This window comes from Camarhynchus parvulus, chromosome 1 (genome assembly GCF_901933205.1).
Source record: "Camarhynchus parvulus chromosome 1, STF_HiC, whole genome shotgun sequence".
Taxonomy (NCBI): domain Eukaryota; kingdom Metazoa; phylum Chordata; class Aves; order Passeriformes; family Thraupidae; genus Camarhynchus; species Camarhynchus parvulus.
The window spans coordinates 75,226,505-75,235,174 of NC_044571.1; positions in this window are offsets into that span (position 1 = coordinate 75,226,505).

The following is an 8,670-nucleotide window of genomic DNA, read 5'->3' on the forward strand; positions in this document are numbered from 1 at the left end:
AAACAAGTTAATTTCTGTGTTGTTAATTCTGGTTTGGTTTCATGGATCTGAGCGTGTCTAGAGGGTACATCTTCAGTCTCTGAATTGTGACTTGTTCACAACGGAATTTCAGCAAAGCTTGTGTGTGCATGCTTAAGCTAATTTCTTGAAGGTAATGAGGTTTGGTAATGTTGTCACTTTGACTTAGGATGGTTTGTACTTCATTCAAAAAGCTGTTCCAGTTGCTTTGATATCAGTCTAGTGGACTTTAGCTTCTTCGGCTTGACCTCCACTGTTGCTAACACATAGTCATGAAGTGAGCTACACCATGGAAGTATCAGCATTAAAATAAACTGAAAAGAAAAAAACCCAAAACATCAGAATCATCACTTTAAGCTGTTAGTAAAGGCTGGCTGGGAAAGGCAGTATCACCTTGTTCCCTGACAGCATAGTGTGGAGCTTATTCAGCTTTGTATTTTTGCAGTTCAAAGTGAATTCTTTATCAGAAATTATGTAATTTTAATACTTAATTGTTTTAGCTAGCTAAACTTAAGTTTATTGGTCAGCATTTAAAGAGAGAGGGAGGGAGGGAGGGAGGGGGGAGAAGAAGGAAGGAAGGAAGGAAGGAAGGAAGGAAGGAAGGAAGGAAGGAAGGAAGGAAGGAAGGAAGGAAGGAAGGAAGGAAGGAAGGAAGGAAGGAAGGAAGGAAGGAAGGAAGGAAGGAAGGAAGGAAGGAAGGAAGGAAGGAAGGAAGGAAGGAAGGAAGGAAGGAAGGAAGGAAGGAGAGGGAAACACATAAAAAAAAAAAGAATTTAAAAATCCAATGCCTAAGGAGAGAGCTGCAACTGCAGAAATTATGCCTTTGCATGGAGTTGCAATAGCACAAAGTGAGACAATTGTGAAAGACTGTAAAAATCCTGAAAGTTGAAAAAAGTAAGTGTTCTGAAAGTGATCAGTCTTGCTTTAATGCCCTTTTGATTGCAGCTTTGTGATCCTAGCAACACCACCTGTCATGTGGAATAATAGCCAGATCAGGAATTAGTGTTATTAATAAAATATGATCTTTTTCATTGTTTGAATGTTCATACCAGAACATGCAGGCATTTAAATATGTAATTAAATGTTACCTGACACCCCTGCTGACTGCACAGTAAATAGTGCCAATTTTTCAACAATTTTTTTTTGAGTAATGCTGTGCTGCAGTCAGCAAATTATTTGTGAAACTCTGCAGTCAGAACAAATACGCTGTAAGTTTTACACAGTCTTTAAAAGAGGTGAAACTTTAACCACCTTATTAGTTGCCAAAAGCATACATTACCAGTTTGGATTTTGAGGCAAGATTCAACAGCTTGCCAGAGAAGAAATACTATCTGAGCAGTGCACACCAGCACTTTCCATAGAACCTGAAGAATTTTACTACACCAGGAGGGGTGTGTTTTACAGCCAATAAAAGCATGATTTCATTAAGGAATTTTATCATATGCAACACTACATAAACTACCTCTTTTTTTCACTACGAAAATTCTCACTGAGAACAACTGGGCAACTTTCCAATTCCCAGAGTAGAATTCTATGTAACAAACAGAATATGAAACAGTAGAATATAGTTTTATTTCAAACAAATTATGATTTCTAGGTAGTGTCTGGCATGCCTTATGAAGAATCCTGTTTCCCCACTGAAGTTCAAAGTTGTGGTTCCATAACACAAAAAGGCCTCTGAGCGCTCTCAGGCTTATGTCAGGGCTCTTCTATGCTAGAACATTGCTGAGGGCTGCAAAAGAAATTCCACATCAATCAGAAGCAAGTTTTTCTGGGTAGCAGATCCCAAGTAACAAGAAATAGCTGAGAAAAAAGTAAAGACCCAAGGAAACAGCAGGAGGTTGAGTTGGCGGACATTTAGGTTGGATATCAGGAAAAGGCTCTTCACCCAGAGGATGGTTGGGCACTGGAGCAGGCTCCCCAGGGAAGTGGTCACAATGCCAGCCTGACAGAGTTCAAGGAGCATTTGATCTGATATTTGGAGCCACTCCCATTCTTGCAATGACCAAAATGTAAATCAGAAATGAATACAGCAAAGATGGATTTAAGTCGCTACAAAGCATTTAGATATTTGACAGCAACTGATAAACTTCACTTGATCTGAGGTCACAGAAATCAGTGAGAGACAGCTTTAATTTCATCGCAGAACATAAAAAAGAAACATATTTATTCAAATTACATTTAGGCATTGAAGTTTGGAATTTGTGTAAACCATGAGATCCGTCTATAGTCAACAAGGGTGGGATTCAGTTGACCAGGTGGAGATGTCCCTAACATAAGCATTCACAAGTAAATCAACAATAAGAACATCCCATATATGTAACCAAGAGAGAGAAACAGAAAACTTAAGGTGGATTTCTACATTTAGCCAGAATAATTATGCCTGAAAATGCTTATTTCCCTACAGCAATTTTGATAGCATGCTCAGTATCTGCCCTGTAGACCTCTAACAACAGGTGAGATGAATCCCACTGTAGGAGTCAAAGGTGCCTCTGAGGCAGAATGAAGAACCCGCTGGACAAAACTGTGTGTGGCTGGAGCTGTGCTTCTCGTTCCTATCTTCCTATCTTCCTTTACTGAATTTAGTAATGAGATGCAGCGTCTACCTTAGACATCTGTTGGGTATCTGACAGTAGAAATTAGTGCATTCTCTGGACATTGTACGAGCCATAAATTTCATTAATAATACGACATTTAATCACAAAAATTTATTACCTAAGTCCGTATTTAAACTAGTTTTTTCTCTACTCTTTCAAAGTTACTGAGTTCACCCAGCTGTCTTTGTTTTCTGCAGGAAGTATATATTCCCAGCACTTAGACCTTAATTGTCTGTTTTAATTTAAGAGGTCTATTGAGTTTAAGAATATGCAGTGCCAGTGTAATCTGATACATGTGAACAAACAACAAAGTATTGACTGAGAAATAATGTAAACCAGATAACAATTGTGAATTCTCTGCAAGACTGTAAACAAGATACCCAAAGGCCAGTACAAAGCAGTCTTGTTTAGTGTCTTCATCATTGTCCTGTATATGGAGAAGTAAAAACTTTATTATATCTTTAAATGACAATGCATAGGAGGTGAAAAAAAGGAAGGCACAGTGAAGACAGTGCATTATAAAGTCTCAGTGCAGAAGGACCCTATTTCTGGCCAGCAGAAATTACACAGATTTCAGTCCTGTGAACGAAAATTCTCTGTGCCCTGGTGGACCAATACAATGTGGGAGATGACCAGCTGAGTAGAGTCATGATCAAAGGACAATTACTGTTGGCACCAGGCTGAACTTCAGCCAGCTGTGTGCTCTCGCTGTAAATAGTGCAAACTGCATCCTGAGATACTTTTGGGTGATTTTCATCAGCTGAAGAGAAGGTGGTGTCCTCCAGCATTTAAGACTGATGAGGCAACACCAGGAATCCCATGTATAGATTTAGTCCCTCTAGTTCAAGAAAAGCATTAAAAGACTGGAGAAAACACAAGATGGTGAGGAAACCTTGAGCTCATGGTCCATAGGGAAAGGCTGAGAAAATGGGTTTGTTTGATCTGGTGAAGAGGAGAGTTAGGGAAAAGCTAATAGCTGTCAGTGGCTCCTTGAAGGAGACTTAGAGAAGCAACAGTGTGAAACTCATTTTGATATAGATGGTGTAAGAAGGAGCAACAGTCACAATTCCTGGCTTGAGATATTCTGCATGGACATGAGGAGAAAATTTTTTTTTGCAGCAGTGCAGCCTTGGCACAGGCTGTCTAGAGAATTTTTCAAACCTCCATCCTTGGAGGCTTTCAAGACTCATCCCACTAAAGTCATGTAGCCATCATCTAGTGTCAGCAACAATCCTGCTTTGAGCAAGAGATTGGACATGAAGACTCGAGGACTTCCTCCCAACAATTTAAGTGACTCTCTAAGACTTGCACTTAGTCCTGATGCATATGAAAAGTATAAATGACTGAGGACTTAATTTTCAGAAATTAGTTAATTTGAAGGCCTTTTAAAACTGCACCAAATATGAAAATGGCAACTAATTTGTATCCTCTTCCTCTACTTTCCTTCCCCCAGGGCCGATCAACTGCTTGATAAGGCACACAGTGAGAGGAGAGCAGTTGCCTGAACACTGATATTCAGAAACACATTTTTCAATTGCTCTGTGGTATCCGAGACACCCAGATGGGATCAGCAGATGTGAAACAAGGTCTGGAGAGTCCCAAACCCTTGCAGAAAGGCAGCTTGAGACCTGTATTTAGAAGACTGTATCCCACCCTATTAGTCAAACAATTTGTTGTATTTCTGAGAAAGCACAGTGGCAGAATGGCTAGACTAACATTTCAGTGAAGTTTTTTTGTTTAAATGTGTCAGTTGTGGAAGATAGTTAATGCTAGCAATAATTTGATACTGCTGATTAAAACATAAAATTACAATATCTCATTTAAAACAATTTTAAGTGTCTTAGGGTACTTCCTTCTAGCATTTGTCATCAAACACACTTAAAAGGCTTTATGAGTATCCTGGAGAGTACAGCTACATTTTAACCACTATTTTCCTTTAACCCTGCAATCTGTGTATTCAAGACTGACACCAGTGATTATAAATAACAGTCATCCAAATTAATAACTGTAATACTACAAATTTGGGAAGAAAAGGAAGATACAGGATTATCTGGGCAGGGCTATAATTTGCTGGTGCGCAACTCAGAATTTGAAGGAGAAATGAATATCCACAGAAAAATAGAAGACAAGCATAGCTATTTTTTCAAGATTATGTTTTTCAGCAGTTTTGTGTATAAAAAAATTGAGTAACAACAGTTACAACATAAAAAATCTATTATGACAGCCTCAAATTCACAACAAATTAGACAAATAGCTCTTATTATGCCCATGCTCCAGAGAGAAAAGGGTTTCAGGAGTTGCTAAAGACACTGAGGAAATACATGGATTTAGCTGAGTCTAGGGACTTCTGGAACTTTTCATTATTGATTCCATGTTGAATCACCTGTACTGTTTTTCTTCCTTTGGTTGTTTTTGGCTTTTCTTAATTTTATTTGTTTATTTATTTATTTATTTCTGTTTCTACAATATCAATCATCAAGAAACCAACAAAGATATAAAAATTTAACTAAATCACTGCTTGTATTAGACCCAGCAGAAAGCACAAACACAGATACACTGGGACAGATTTGCACATTCTAGTTGTCAGTTGTACTAATTAATCTTCATGGAGTCTTTTTGCTAAGATATTTGGTTCTGAGTTTTATTTGGTTAAATTAAATAGAAGAAGATATTCTAATGAATTCAGTTCTTCTGTTTTACCAATTATTCACAGAGAATTTATTGGACCAGAATAATGTGAACATCAGTCCCACTCAGTTTCGTTGTCTGTAATGAGTACCCAGATCATACACAGCTCTATGGATGACTCCCAAAAGACATAAAAACCTTAGGAGAGGCAAAGACAACAGTGTATAGTGAGACAAAATCTCTTCAGATATGGATACCAAAAATTTAAAATCACAGTTGAAACATCAACCCAAACACTGGAACCTGTATACAGTCCCCAAACCAGTGTTTACTTTTTAATTTTTCTCGTCAAAGCTACAGCCAGTGAAAAGCAGCTGCTAACTCTCAGTGACATTTAGCAACAGCGCTTCCATCTTTAGGGAATCAAAATTGATTTTCCACAGCTACCAGTGTAAAGACCCTTTGCCTGGAAACATACAATGATACCAAGGTCAGAGGATTTGAAGGCAGCAACTTTGACAGGGTTGGACTTCAGCCATGTGGTCATTACAACTATCAATTATTGTCTTCCATTTTACACCCTGAAGTCATCTGCAATTTAAAAAAAAAAATTAAGCAAAGAGGTTCCTACAAATTCATGGAAGATATTCTCTGAAGTCAAATATCAGACTCAAAAGAATCTGGCAGGAGGCAAGACAAAAATCAAAACTGATAATAAAATAGCACTGCACTTAGTGCTGGACCTGCAGCTGTTGCATAGTACGGCCAATGTATATGCTGCTTTAATCCTGCTTTTTGGGGAAAGTGGGCTTATGCAAACAAGAAAAGGAAGTTGACCTGCTTGGTGGATAGGCTTCTGGCAGGGTTGCATTGGTTTTTCCTTTTTTAAGTATATTTTAGAGTCCCATTTCTCTTTTTTTTTTTTCTCAGGGTCCCACCTTGTCTGAAGCAATACTTGCTCTTAGGTAGACAATTTATACACAGCATGAACCTCCTCTCCATCACTATTTTCTCCACATATCTTTGAAATTCTGAACCTCTTCTACTGCGAACGTCAAGTATCATTCAGCCAGACAAGAAGGCAGAACAAGGAAAATTTTATATGGTACTGTACAAACCAATGCAGAGAAAGGGCTGCTCCTACACAATAATAATGAAGCACCCTAGAACACACAGAAACAATTTACTCCTGTACCCTCCCTGTCTTGAGGTATAACCCTTTGGATCTGAAAAAGAGCTGAGAACATGATAACTGTATATGGAGAGTTAACCCTGACTGGACACCAGGTGCCAACAAAGGCTCCTCTATCATTCACCTCTGCAACTGGATAGGAGAGAAAAAAATTATAATAAAATTCTCATGGCTTAAAATAAGAACAGGGAGAGATCAATCACCTGTTGCTGTCATGGGCTAAACAGATTTGACTTAGGGAAATTACTTGAATTTATTACTACTCAAAATCAGAGTATAGTAATGAGAAGTAATTTTAAAAACACCTTTCCACCACCCTTTCCTCCTTCTTGGTCTTCACTTAATTCCCATTTCTCTATCTCCTCCCCTCCAGTGGCACAGGGAGACAAGAATGGGGTTTATGGTCAGTTCATGTCATGTTGTTTCTTCTGCTGTTTCCTCCTCATTGAGCCCTTCCCACAGGCTACAGTTCTTCAGGAACTGCTCCTGCATGGGTCCTTTCCACAGGATGAAGTCTTCAGGAACAGGGTGCTCCAGCCTGGGTTCTCCCACAGGATCACAAGTCCTGCCAGCAAATCTCCTCCTGTGTGGGCTTCTCTGTCTATGGGGCCACAGTTCCTGCCAGGGACCTTCTCCAATGTGGGCTTCCCACAGGGTCATAGAGTTCTTTTGGGCATCCACCTCTTCCAATGGGGTTCCTCCAGGGGCTCTCTGCTCCATCATGGATTTCCATGGGGAAACAGGGGCACAGCTGCCTCACCATAGTCTGCACCAGGGGCTACAGGGAAATCTCAGCTCTAGTGACTGAAGCACATCCTTCCCTTCCTTCTCCACTGACCTTGGGGTCTGCAAGGCTGTTCCTCTCACATATTCTCATTCCTCTCTCTTCTGGACACAGTTACATCTATGCAATAACTTTTTTCCTTCATACATCTGTTATCCCAAAGGCACTACCACCATTGCTAGTTGGCTTGGCTTTGGCTAGTGGCCATGTGTCCATCTTGGAGCCAGCTAGCATTGGCTCTCTCAGACATGGAAGAAGCTTCTGGCAACTTCTCACCACTCCTGTGGTCCCTCCCAGTTCCAAAACCTGTCCATGAAAACCCAGTACACTGTAACACACTTTGGAGACCAATTCTTCCTTCACTTCCTTCCTATCCTGTGCTGAATACCAGGCTGTCGGAAAGCATGCATTGCCTCACACCTGAGAGCAAACATTGACAGCTTTTATAAACTATTAGACACTGAAGTCAAGATAGGACAGAATACCTTCAGGGTCTCTCTATTGTTAGTGGAAAGAAATCTGATTGAAGGAGAATCAGAAAGTAATTTATTGTATTCATGCTACCACACAATGTAAAACCCTGTAGGTACAGGAGTTATATGACTGATATAAATGAATAAATTAATTTACATATTCTTCTGAAGATGTTGCACTGGGTATGATGTTTATCCATAGTTATGGAGCACCTAGTAGAAGACTTTGAATTCAGAAGTGGTAAAGGGGCAGATAAATCCATGAAAATATATTTTTGAAAATGAGTCTGCCAGCTGTTAAAAAGATGTAACTGGAAAGGCTCAGAACTGCTAATTATTTGCACCATTTAAATGGGAAGTGCTGGTTTTGTATTTAACATTTCTGCATTGCACTAATCTGTGCTGGCAGCAGAGTCAATGAAAGCTTTACAGGGAGTTTGAACACAATGTGATTTTTCCTAGCCAGATAAATCTTACCTGTCCCCACTATCCTTATTATCCTCCTGACAATGCATCTAGCCATTGGAATAAATGTGTAATTGAGATATATGCTACAGAGTGAACTTGCTCTGAAAACATTTTGCAGGAAACAGCCACAAGTGTAGGCTCAAGCTTTGTATGGGTTGTGTGTAGTTCTCATTGCTCTGGGGGACGGGAGTCTCATCTAGAAAACAGGAATGTGCATCAGTCAGGGAACTGTTTGACTTCCAAATTCATTTCTGATTCCAATTCAGTAGCTGTAAGGCTTTCCTAAAAAAAAAAAAATCCAATTGCTAACAGCTGTGGGATTATCTCAGGTGTTTATTGCCTCTGTTCATCCTGATTGAAAACAAGAACAACAAAACCTGATCACAGGTATCACTTTGGATGAAAAGTGGAAATGAAATGGCAGAAACAAGAGGCAAAATTGACTGGATGAAAAATAGCAATTCCCTCATAATCTTCTCATGTAAGCTGCCAAGTCTTGCCCCAGAGGCA